The following is a 12,488-nucleotide window of genomic DNA, read 5'->3' on the forward strand; positions in this document are numbered from 1 at the left end:
GGGAGGGGAGCTGTTGGGGAGTGGGGATGATTCATGGATACAAAATATAAATAGATAGAATGAGTAAGATCTAGTTTTTGTTTTTTGTTTTTTGTTTTGAGATGGAGTCTTGCTCTGTTGCCCAGTCTGGAGTGTGATGGTATAGTCTTGGCTCGCTGCAACCTCCACCTCTTGGGTTCAAATGTTTCTCCTGCCTCAGCCTCTTGAGTAGCTGGGATTACAGGCACTGGCCACCACGCCCAGCTAATTTTTGTATTTTTAGTAGAGACAGATTTCACCATGTTGGCCAGGCTGGTGTTGAACTCCTTGCCTCGAGTGATCTGCTTGCCACGGCCTCCCAAAGTGCTGGGATTACAGGAGTAAGCCACCATGCCTGGCCAGATCTAATATTTGATAGCACAACAGAGTGACTACAGTCAACAATAATTTATCATACATTAAAAAATAACCAGCCAGGCGCGGTGGCTCACGTCTGTAATCCTGGCACTTTGGGAGGCTGAGGCAGATGGATCACAAGGTCAGGAGTTCAAGATTAGCCTGGTCAACATGGTGAAATCCCGTCTCTACTAAAAACTACAAAAATTAGCCAGGCGTGGTAGCACATGCCTGTGGTTCCGGCTACTCGGGAGGCTGAGGGAGAAGAATCACTTGAACCTGGGAGGCGGAGGTTGCAGTGAGCCGAGATCGTGTTGCTGCACTCCAGCCTGGGCGACAGGGTGAGACTCTGTCTCAAAAAAAATAAAAAATAACTAAAATAGTATAATTGGAATGTTTGTAACACAGAAAAATGATAAATGCTTGAGATGATGGAAACCTCATTTACCCTGATGTGATTATTTAGATGCTACATGCCTGTGTCAAAGCACCTTATGTACCCCATGAATATATACAACTACTATGCATGCATAAAAATTTTTTTTCAATGAAATGAGACCAGGCAGCTCATGCCTGTAACCCCAGCACTTGGTGAGGTGAGGGTGGGAGGATCCCTGGAGCCCAGGAAGACAGTGAGACCCCACCTCTCTCGCTCAAAAAAACAAAAAAAGCTGGATGTGGTGGTGTGTGCTTGTATAGTCCCAGCTACTCAGAAGGCTGAGGTGGAAAGATTGCTTGAGTCTGGGAAGTTGAGGCTGCAGTGAGCTGTGATCACGCCACTGCACTCTGCACTCCAGCCTGGGCAACAGACTGAGACTCAGGCTCAGAAAAGGGGAGGCGGGGAGGACCCCCTCCACCTCCCCTGGAGCTGCACCTGGGCATGTTGGCCCCACTGCCTGCCTCTCTTCACTGCTCCCGGCTCCTCGGCAGCCGCATAAGAGGCGCCGCTCGGGGCCCTGACTCCAGCCCAGCCCCGTGTGCCCTCCCTGTGAGAAGACCTGCCATCATCAGTCTCAGCACCCTCCTTCGTGCCCCAAATGCAGATTCCCAGGACAGAACTAGCTGGCCCAGCCTAGGGACTGGTTCCCCTGGCCAGGTGACCATCTCTTCCAATCAGTGGTGACAAAGGAGATGGCCAGGCAGCACACCCATGCCGCGGGAGCCCCATGTCCAGTCCAACCGGGGCATGGGGTGGACGCTGATTTCAAACTCAAGGACTACGGCAGCTTCCCAAAGGGTATGCATGACTCCTCACGAAATGGCACACGAGGACATTGCTGAGGGCATGGATTACGATGAATACCAGCATCCTCCCCACGGCAGAGGCAGAAAGGTGCCACCTGGATCCCCATCCAAGGAAGGACTACACCCTGCTGCCAGGGTGGAGTAAGCTGGCAGCCTCCAGATGACCATTTCAAGCCAGGTCATGTTCTTCTCCAGTGATCCAAGTCACTGTTGAGCAAGGTGGTGGGGCAGAGACAGCTATTTCTGCAGGCAGCAAGATGGGTTTGTGGACAGGACTGCACTCCACCTGGTCAGTGACCAGGACTCTCCCTGGTTCGAGAGGCACAGCCAGCCTGGCCGGCCCAGCTGTTCATGCTCTCCCTGCAATAACCTGGGAGAATGAGAGGGTGTAGAGACCGTGGCCAGCCCTGTGCCACAACCCAAGCTGATTCGGGTTCTTAAAATGTGTGGCGAGGGGGAGGATAATGGAATTAGAGGGTTGTTAACTAAGTCGCATTGACTTAGAGATGGATAATGACAAGCTGAGGGCAATTAACAAACAACTGAAGACTAAGTGTGAGAGCCGGCACACGTGTTGGCTTCCAAGAAGCCCTCAGGGCAGGCAGGCAGCAGGGGTGCAGAACCAGCTCCAGTTCAAGTCCAGATTTCACAGCACAGTGGCTGAACACAGAGATGGCTCAGCAGCCAGTGGAGTCACAGCTTAGGCTGTCAGAAGCCCTGGTCGGGAGCCCTGGGACACCCTGCTGGGGGTAGAGACTGAATGTGCAGACCGTGCTGAGGAGTTTGTAGCATTTGACCCCTCCGATGCCCCCTTCCCCATCCAGAGCCCGCTGTTCCCCAAAATCCTGTAGTGTAGAATTCTCTCCCCAACAAGACAACAGGCTCCTCCTCTCTGAGAGCTGTCCTGAATCCTCTCTGGGCCACCAGACCCCAAACCAGACCATAGCCCAGCCGGTGACACACTGGGCTGACAATGGAGGGAAGAGGCCACACCCCCAGGGGACTGCAAGGCTGTCAGCGCATGCTGCCATGACTGGGGGACACTCGTGGCACTGGATTCCAAGGGTGCTCAGGGCCCTTTTGGGCATCATGGCACCCCCTGGCCCGGTCGTTTCTGTGCATGGACAAGCGCGGCCACCTCAGCCCGAGAAAGTCCAGTGGCTGGGACTCAGGGAAGGAGCATGAACCTCCAGGACCTGCAGTGGCCACAGCTGAGGTGGGAGGGTGCAAGAGGGAGGGAACGCATGCCAGGTGGGGCCCCAGCTTGGTCACAGCAATGGGGGCTCATCTGCCCACCTCCCTGCTCTATCTTCCCTCCTGAAGGGGGCTAGACCCCGGAGCAGCAGCTCCTGCCCAGGCATGGGACAAAGGCCCTGGGGCACGAGGGGTGGACAGCACAGAAATGTACCACTCAGATCTCCCTTCAGAAAAGGACTAGGAATGCAGGGCTCATGTCTGTAATCCCAGTGATTTGGGAGGCTGAGGAAGGAAGATAGCTTGAGCCCGAGGATTCAAGACAAGCTGAGGTAACAGAGGGAGACCCGTCTCTACAAAAACTTGGGGGAAGAAAAAAAAAAAGGAAAACAATTAACCGGGCATGGTAGCACATGCCTGTAGTCCCAGCTACTCAGGAGGCTGAGGCAGGAGAATTGCTTGAGCCTGAGAAGTCAAGGCTTCAGTGAGCCATGATCACACCACTGCATTCAAGCCCGGGTGACACAGCAAACCTCTGTCTAAATCAAAAAAATAAATAAATAAATAAATAAAGAAGAGAAAAGAAAAGTGGCTCACGCCTGTAATCCCAGTACTTTGGGAGACCGAGACAGGTGGATCACGAGGTCAGGAGTTTGAGACCAGCCTGATCAACATGGTGAAACCCCATCTCTACTAAAAATACAAAAATTAGCCGGGCGTGGTGGCACACGGCTGTAATCCCAGCTACTCAGGAGGCTGAGGCAGCAGAATCACTTGAACTCAGGAGGCGAAGGTTGCAGTGAGCCGAGATCGAGCCACTGCACTACAGCCTGGGCAATAGAGTGAGACTCCGTCTCAAAAACAAAAACAAAAAAAAGAGAAAAGAAAGAGGCCAGGTGCGATGGCTCACGCCTCTAATCCTGGCACTTTGGGAAGCCAAGGCAGGTGGACCACTTGAGGCCAGGAGTTCGAGACCAGCCTGGCCAACATGATGAAACCCGTATCTACTAAAAACACAAAAATTAACCCGGTATGGTGATGCATACCTGTAGTCCCAGTTACTTGGGAGGCTGAGGCATAAGAATCACTTGAACCCAGGAGCCAAAATCATGCCACTGCACTCCACCCTGGGCAAAGAGTGGAGACTCTGTATCAAAAATAAATACAGAAATAAATGATTTTTTTTTTTTTAAAGAAAGAGACTTGCTGCCCAGCTCCTTCTCCAGGGGTTACCTGCCTGTTTCCCAGTTTCCTGCCTGCAGCTGTTAGAGCCTTGAGGGTTTGCCTCTGATTTTGCTGAGGTGGCACCTGCTGGGGTGTCCACAGCCAGTGACTGAGTCAGGCAGTAGTACCAGGACCAGCCACCTCTGCCCCGTCAGAGCTCCTGTACCGGCCACTCTTTCCTCCCAACTCGCCAAGCTCCCCCTCGGCTCAGCAGGTGCTGTGTCAGGCCCACATCTAGACCAACAGCTCCAGCCTAATCCGCTTTCCCCAGGTTTCCTCTCATGGGTGTTACCCTCCCATTAACTTTTGCACCCTCAGTTCCAGCTCCTCGGCGTCTCCTTCCTGGAGAAACCAGCCCACAGCCCTCTCACCTGGCCTTTCTTTTTAAAGTTTTTAATTTTTTTGAGACAGGGTCTCATTCTGTCGCCCAGGCTAGCATACAGTGGCGCAATCTCGGCTCACTGTAACCTCCATCTCCCAGTCTCAAGCGATCTGCCCACCTCAGTCCTGAGCTGTGACTACAGGTAAGTGCCACCACACCTGGCTAATTTTTGTATGTGTTGTAGAGATGAGGTTTCACCATGTTGCCCAGGCCGATATTGAACTCCTGGGCTCAAGTGATCTGCCCACCTCAGCTTCCCAAGGTGCTGGGATTACAGACATGAGCCACCATGCCTGACCCAGCCTTTATTTTTATTTATTTATGTATTAATGTATTTATTTTAGAGAGAGGATCTTGCTCTGTCACCCAGGCTAGAGTACAGTGGCAAGATCACAGCTCACTGTAACCTTGAATTCCTGGGTTCAAGTGATCCTTCCACCTCAGCGTCCTGAATAGCTGGGACTACAGGCACATGCCACCATGCCCAGCTAATTTTATTTTTAGTAGAGACAGGGCCTTACCATGTTGTCCAGCTGGTCTCAAACTCCTGGCCTGAAGTGATCCTCCTGCCTTGGCCTCCCAAAGCACTGAGATTATAGGCGTAAGCCACCGCACCTGACTTCACTTGGCCTTTATTGATGACAGGCAGGAAAGTCAGACAGGATTCATTTATTCACTCAGCAAATACCTGAGTAGGATGTGTAATACCTTGCCTAAGACCATGGGTTCATCAACCTGGGTTTGTATTAGGGCTCTGCTGGGACAGTGGGCATGTTCTCTAACTGCCCTGGTCCTCAGTTCCCTGGCTATAAAATGGGGACACTCACTAAACCTGGTCCACAGTGTTGCTTTGAACATCACACACACAAACTGCTCAGCACAATGCCCAGCACACACTCAACTATTAGGAACTTTGTCTGCTGTTATTTTCAATTTCTTGGTGCATTCACTTCAAGGTTTTGGGGATATGGGGCGTACTATTCAGAAATTAGAATGCCTGGTCTGACAAGCATCAGGGGAGGGATGGTACCAAGAAGACTGAGGATTTGGAGTGGTGAGATCTGGGGGTTTCAGGGTGCATGGCTGCTATTCTCATGAACTTATATGGCTGGCTGGCTGGCAAAGCGGAAGCTGCATGTGTCGCAATCTCTGCGTCGTTCTTCCCAGGAGGGGGCTGCCGACCCCGGCCCATATAAAAGAAGCCTCTATCCGCCCTGCTCATTTGTGCCTGAGGCAGCTGCCGTCAGGCAGAGTGGACCCTTGGTTCTGAGGCACTCATCTGAGCAGGGAGATGCCTTCATCCCCGGGCGGAGGAACAGCCCCATGGAGACAGCAACATCCTTTCCCAGCCACAACCAGCGTCTTAAAAGTGAGGTTTCTGCTTCACACATGGCTCCCGTGAACAGGAAGTGGCGCAACCACTTTGGCAAACAATTTGGCAGCTTTTCACACTGTCAAACAAAGAATCACCACATGCAGGCGTGCGCGGTGGCTCACACCTAATCCCAGCACTTTGGGAGGCCGAAGCGTGTGGATCATCTGAGGTTGGGAGTTCAAGACTAGCCTGACCAACATGGAGAAACCCCATCTCTACCAAAAATACAAAATTAGCCAGGCGTGGTGGCGCGTGCCTGTAATCCCAGCTACTCGGGAGACTGAGGCAGGAGAATCACTTGAACCCAGGAGGCGGAGGTTGTGGTGAGCCAAGATCACACCATTGCACTCCAGCCTGGGCAACAAGAGTGAAACTCCAGCTGAAAAATAAATAGATAGATAGATAAACAAATAAAAATCACTACATAACCCTACAACTGTACTCCTGGGTATGTACCCAGGAGAAATGAAAACATATGTCCACACGAAAACATGCACAAATGTTCATAGCAGCATGATATGTAACTGCTCAAAAGTGGAAACAAGCCACATGTTCATCAGCTGGTGACAGATATGCAGCATCACACGGTGACACTGCATTTAGCCCTAACGAGTGCACCATGAAACCAAGAGACGCGCTACGTGAAGGGGCTGGGCATAGAAGGCTGTCTACTGTATGACTCCAAGTATGGGAAATGCCCAGAAAAGGCAAATCCACCAGGACAAAAAGGAGACCAGTGGGTGCCTGGGACTAGAGGAAAAAGGATGGAGAAAGACTGTTAATGGGCATAAGGTTTCTTTTTTCTTTTCTTTCTTTCTTTTTTTTTTACAACCTCCGCCTCCCGGGTTCAAGCGATTCTCCTGCCTTAGTCTCCCAAGTACCTGGGATTACAGGTGCATGCCACCATGCCCAGCTAATTTTTGTATTTTTAATAGAAATGAGGTTTCACCATATTGGCCAGGCTGGTCTTGAACTCCTGACCTCAAGTGATCCACCTGCCTCAGCCTCCCAAAGGGCTAGGATTATAGGTGTCAGCCACCACGCCCAGCCTGGGGTTTCATTTTGGGGTGGAGGAAATATTCTCGAATTAGCGGTGGTGGCTGCACAGCTCTATGGGTATACTAAGCATCAGTGAACTGCTCTATGGGTATACTAAGCATCAGTGAACTGCTCTATGGGTATACTAAGCATCAGTGAACTGCTCTATGGGTATACTAAGCATCAGTGAACTGCTCTATGGGTATACTAAGCATCAGTGAACTGCTCTATGGGTATACTAAGCATCAGTGAACTGCTCTATGGGTATACTAAGCATCAGTGAACTGCTCTATGGGTATACTAAGCATCAGTGAACTGCTCTATGGGTATACTAAGCATCAGTGAACTGCTCTATGGGTATACTAAGCATCAGTGAACTGCTCTATGGGTATACTAAGCATCAGTGAACTGCTCTATGGGTATACTAAGCATCAGTGAACTGCTCTATGGGTATACTAAGCATCAGTGAACTGCTCTATGGGTATACTAAGCATCAGTGAACTGCTCTATGGGTATACTAAGCATCAGTGAACTGCTCTATGGGTATACTAAGCATCAGTGAACTGCTCTATGGGTATACTAAGCATCAGTGAACTGCTCTATGGGTATACTAAGCATCAGTGAACTGCTCTATGGGTATACTAAGCATCAGTGAACTGCTCTATGGGTATACTAAGCATCAGTGAACTGCTCTATGGGTATACTAAGCATCAGTGAACTGCTCTATGGGTATACTAAGCATCAGTGAACTGCTCTATGGGTATACTAAGCATCAGTGAACTGCTCTATGGGTATACTAAGCATCAGTGAACTGCTCTATGGGTATACTAAGCATCAGTGAACTGCTCTATGGGTATACTAAGCATCAGTGAACTGCTCTATGGGTATACTAAGCATCAGTGAACTGCTCTATGGGTATACTAAACATCAGTGAACTGCTCTATGGGTATACTAAGCATCAATGAACTGCACACTTTTTTTTTTTGAGACGGAGTCTTGCCCTTTCCCCCAGTTAGAGCACAGTGGTGCGATCTCAGCTCACTACAACCTCCGCCTCCCAGGTTCAAGCGATTCCCCTGCCTCAGCCTCCTTAGTAGCTGGGACTACAGGCATGCGCCACCATGCCCAGCTAGATTTTTTTTTTTTTTTTTTTTGTATTTTTAGTAGAGAGGGGTTTTCACCACATTGGTCAGACTGGTCTCAAACTCCTGACCTCAAATGATCTGCCTGCCTTGGCCTCCCAAAGTGCTGGCATTACAGGCATAAGTCACCATGCCCAGCCGGAACTGTACACTTCAAATGGGTGACTATTACAGAATGTAATAAATAAAGAACCTTAATAAAGCTGTTAGACACATACATAAATAAGGCATGAGTTCCGGTTCAACCCAGCACAGAAGGGCCAGATTCCGAGGTTCCACGGTGTGTGGGGAAGGCCATTTGTAAACACGCTCTGCCCCGAATGCAACCAGGCTCCCAGGGCTAATGGGGTTTCCATGTTCTGGTGCTTGGGAAAGACAAACACATATTCGTGTCCATCCGCGACTGCTCGTATCAACGAGATGAGCCACCAGAAATGTCTCAGGCGCCATCCTCCCCATCCAGCTCCTGGTACCTGTTGGAAAAGCCTGGGGCAACCCTGCACTGGCACGCCTTCTTCTCACCTGGCCCATGCTTTATCCCTTCTGCTGCACACACTGCCACATACCCAGTTATGGGCTTCACCGCCAGGGTCTGCCTCGGTGGGCCTGTGTGGGTGCCTGCCGGCTTCCGATGCACATAATTTCTTGCCACACAGAGCCTCAATCCAGCCTGTGTGCTCAGGGTGGTGAAGGCAGCGACATAAGGAAAGGATTACGGTGTTAACAAGTCGGAACTGAACGCGAGTAAAAATAACCACGTGCCCTGGCAGAATGCTTTCCATCTGACAGCGAGGATGTCTTGGTGCATGGACGAGGGTCCCCAGCGGCGCTGCCAGGTGAGGACAGGCTTTGGAAAGCCTGGCACACCTCTCCCGACATCTGCACTGCTCCTTTATTTACATGACCTCATTCTCGGGCTGTGGCTCTGCCCAGCAGGCGCTCATGCGGCATCAGGCAGGCGTAAAGACAAGTGCCCAGCCTGGCTGGGACGCGCCCGTAGGCCTCGAGTAACCATGGCAACTCTCTAGGACGCACCCGGCATCCTTTGGATGGCGTCAAGAGAGGATACAATGTTAAGAGGAGAGACCCTTGAAGAAGACGCTGCTTCCTTCCCTCATGCCCAGCGCCAGCCTCAGGTTGGTCTCCATCTGGACATCTGCAGAGCATGAGCTCCAAGTGCAGAAATCAAGTCTGGGCTTTGTCCCCGCCTGCCGTTCACTATCCCCGCCACCCCCAACCTGAAGGCTGAGCACAGAGGACCACCAGGGAGGAGGCCCAGACATTGAGCACCCAGGGTTAGCAGCCGGCAGACTCAGCCAAGAATCCCAGCCCTGTCATGTGCTGGCCGTATGATGCTGGCTGTCACCTAGCCCAGGCTAAGTGCCTGGTTTCCTCCTCTTGGAAGGTGCAGCACCATATCCGGAGGGCTGTGGAGGGGTTCGGGGAGGAAATGCGTGGCCGGCTTGGGTACCAGGTCTGGCACAGAGCAGTGGGACTGGACTGGTGGACACTTAGTAAGACAGTGGTGGACTGACTTAGAAGAGGCCTTTCATCATTTACTTTCTATCCAAGTAGAACACAGGGCTGGCGAATGCTGCCCCCACTCCAGCCATTCCTGAGCCCCTAAAGGCCAGGGGCCCCTCACAGTCACCGGGAGAGAAAAGCTACTGGCCTCCCGCTGACGGCCGTCTTCTGTTCCACCAGGATCTCTCAGCATTTTGTCCTGCATTCTGAGGTGGCAGTGCCAGGGCTGGCCCTATCAGAATCTGACATTTCGAAAGCTGGTGTCTGGGTCTGCCCAGGTTCTCATCAGCTCCGCCCGGCTGTCCCTCCAGCTGCACCTGGAAGTTGGGCCGAGGGTGCCCGCTAGGTGCTGGAGTTTAACACGCTCCTCTTTTATTTTCCAAGGAACTTCCCATCACACACGGTTCATCACGCCGGGAAACTCGGCTGTTGGGGTGGGAAGGGGAGAAAGGGAGGTGGAAAGGGGACAGGAGGCAGGAGGGGGAGACGGATTGGAAGAGGGAAGAGGGTCTGAGGATGCCTGAACTTCAACCCACTGGTGCTCGTCCAGCCTCCTGGGAAAACAGCCCTGCAGAGCCCCGTGCAGGAGGAAATGGATTTTAACTGGATTCAAAGAGAGCAGGTCAGACCTCCATGAGAATTTCCGATTGTGCAAGATCGACTCAGCCCTCCCTCTTCACCTTACTGTCCAACCACCCCTGTGGTTCCCTGTGCCCCGAACACCCTCCCTGGGCCTCACTGTCCCATTCCCTGCCTGGAAGGCCTCCTAGCAAAGCTGGCGCTGAGCCTCCCCACCAGGTGCACCTGTGCCCTCCTCAGCTCCCTCCCGGCTGCCACTGTTGCACCTGTGCGGTTAGAGGGTCTTCCTCAGGGGAGGGAGCCTGAGGAAGGCCTGAGGCCTGCAGGGCTTCCCTAGTCCCCTCTCCTGTGCCAGATTCTGAATGAGGGGAGGGGGACGGTTGAGTCGTGTCTCACCAGCACTCGACCACACTTCAGACCACTGACTTATTTTATCTGTGGACCACCCATCGTTAACCCCCTCAGAATTAACTCAGCTGTTTCGTGTGGCTCCTGCTGAGCAATGACACCTGGGAGACCAATGGCTGTGCCAGTCATTCCTGCTCAGGAAGACATTAGAGTCACATGATGGTTTTCTGTGGGGGGGCACCCTTACCTGCTGCAGGATGCTGGCCTGTGCCACCCCAGCTAGACGGGTGATGCAACGTAGAGCAGGGTCCTGCCTCCGTGTCTTCCCACCTGTCACTGGGGACCGCGGCAAGCTCCTACATACACAGAGCGAGAATGCAATGAGTGGCTTGTGGCTGCAGCACAAACCTCTCCAGCTGCCCCTATGGCCCTCCCAGTTCCCTCTGCACACCTAGTTCCTACATGTTCCTCCAGAGTAGCCCCTGGTTACCCTCACAGGCATGATCTTCTGGGGTCCTCAAGTACACCAGTGAGATGGGCAGGCAAACAGAGAAACTGAGGCAGGTAGTCCAGCTGGCCCAGGGTTTCCCAGAAGCCCCAGCTTGTTCCTCTAGATCCTTGGGCTCGCTGGTCTAAAGCCTGGTGATAACCAGGTGGGTGGGCTGTTCAGACCTGTGCACAGTAAAGAGCTGCTTATAGTGGAGGAATTGGATACTCGTGCCCCAGCCTGGAAAACAAGCCATGCCAGTGAATGTCCAGGTCGACTTAGGCCTGGCACAACTGCTTGCCTTCTCAGACCTCTCCCAAGTGCCCTCCACTTTGGGCAGGACACCAAGGAATGAACGGCGGGGCCTGCATTCCTGGACCTGGGCACTACGTGTATTTTTAGCCTCTGCCTTCCTGGGCATTTGCAGGGTGGCTAATGTTCTCAGGGAGCCACCAGCTGCACACCCATGGGCTGGGCGGGCACTTGGAGGCCTCTGGGAACTGCACCCTCCCTGCTTTCAGTCCTGGGGCTCAGAAGCCAGCTCGTCTTTCAAGGTAGAACTAGCTCCTGCTAGTGAAGCATGCACCCCAGCCCCAACACAGCCAGAAGCTTGTGGCTCAGAAACTAGGAGGCGTGAAGTATAGGATCTATGACCTTGGATTTCCTTACTTGGAAAGTGGGGTGGGGTGGGGGGATAGAAGGACTTTGACTCCACAGGAGATCACCAGGCCAGGTCACTCAGGAGACCTGGTTGGCACCTCCTCCTGACAGGTGCACCCTGTATGTCCAAGTGAGGAAGGCTGTGCTATGTTGAGAAGCAGAGTCAGGGTCGTGCTTCCCAGGGCCAGATGCTCCGGTCGCTGGAGACCTCTCTTCCCAGATGTCCCAGTCACTGGAGACCTGTCTTCCCCGGGTCGTGCTTCCCAGGGCCAGATGCCCCGGTCGCTGGAGACCTCTCTTCCCAGATGTCCCAGTCACTGGAGACCTGTCTTCCCCAGGTCGCGCTTCCCAGGGCCAGGTGACCCAGTCGCTGGAGACCTATCTTCCCTCAGCTGGGCTGACTCCATGGCTTTGCTGTCTCTGTTCTCTTCCTGCACACGATGTTCCAGGAGCCAAGAAGCAATTCTGGAATGTATAGGTCAATCTTGGCAGATGAAACTGAATTTTCCCTCTTCTCTTCTGCTTCCTGTGTCCTCTTCCTTAAACCCATCACTGTTCTCTTACTGGCCATTGCTGGGCTCTGGTGGGAGCAGGCTGGCTTCACCTTTGTGAAGAGAAAAAGAGACAGTGTGATGCAGCCCCAAGCCTGTGGAGGATGCCACCAGGCCAGACTGCAACTTCCCTGTGTGTGACTCCCCGTGCTGGGCCTCTGTTTCCCCTTCTGTCAAATGGGGAATCATAGCACCTATCCTGCAGGGCAGGTAAGATCTCAGCATAGTCAGAAATATATTTTAGGTCCTTACCAAGGCCACAGTTATACAAAGAGGTGAAATAAATATTTCAAAAAATAATACTTACTTTCACCATGTAAGATACTGTTATTTTCTTTTTCTTTTTTTTTTTTTTTTTTTTTTT

General features: G+C 52.3%; 1 long non-coding RNA gene across 5 annotated transcripts in view; it reads right to left on the bottom strand.

The window, feature by feature from the left end:
* The window catches only part of LOC108535267 (uncharacterized), a 52,053-nt gene that overhangs the window by 37,651 nt on the left and 1,914 nt on the right, over positions 1-12,488 (bottom strand). For 2 of the 5 annotated variants that reach the window (XR_001887177.1, XR_001887174.1), the window contains exons 2-4: positions 10,878-12,177; positions 10,674-10,782; positions 8,066-9,925 (exon numbers count right to left, since the gene is read on the bottom strand). This is a non-coding gene — a long non-coding RNA (uncharacterized LOC108535267). Of the gene's footprint in view, positions 1-8,065; positions 9,926-10,673; positions 10,783-10,877; positions 12,178-12,488 lie in introns of those variants that run through there. The other 3 variants (XR_001887178.1, XR_001887176.1, XR_001887175.1) reach the window with 2 other exon arrangements.

Source organism: Rhinopithecus bieti, unplaced genomic scaffold (assembly GCF_001698545.2).
Source record: "Rhinopithecus bieti isolate Rb0 unplaced genomic scaffold, ASM169854v2 scaffold_12573, whole genome shotgun sequence".
NCBI classification, from domain to species: Eukaryota; Metazoa; Chordata; class Mammalia; order Primates; family Cercopithecidae; genus Rhinopithecus; species Rhinopithecus bieti.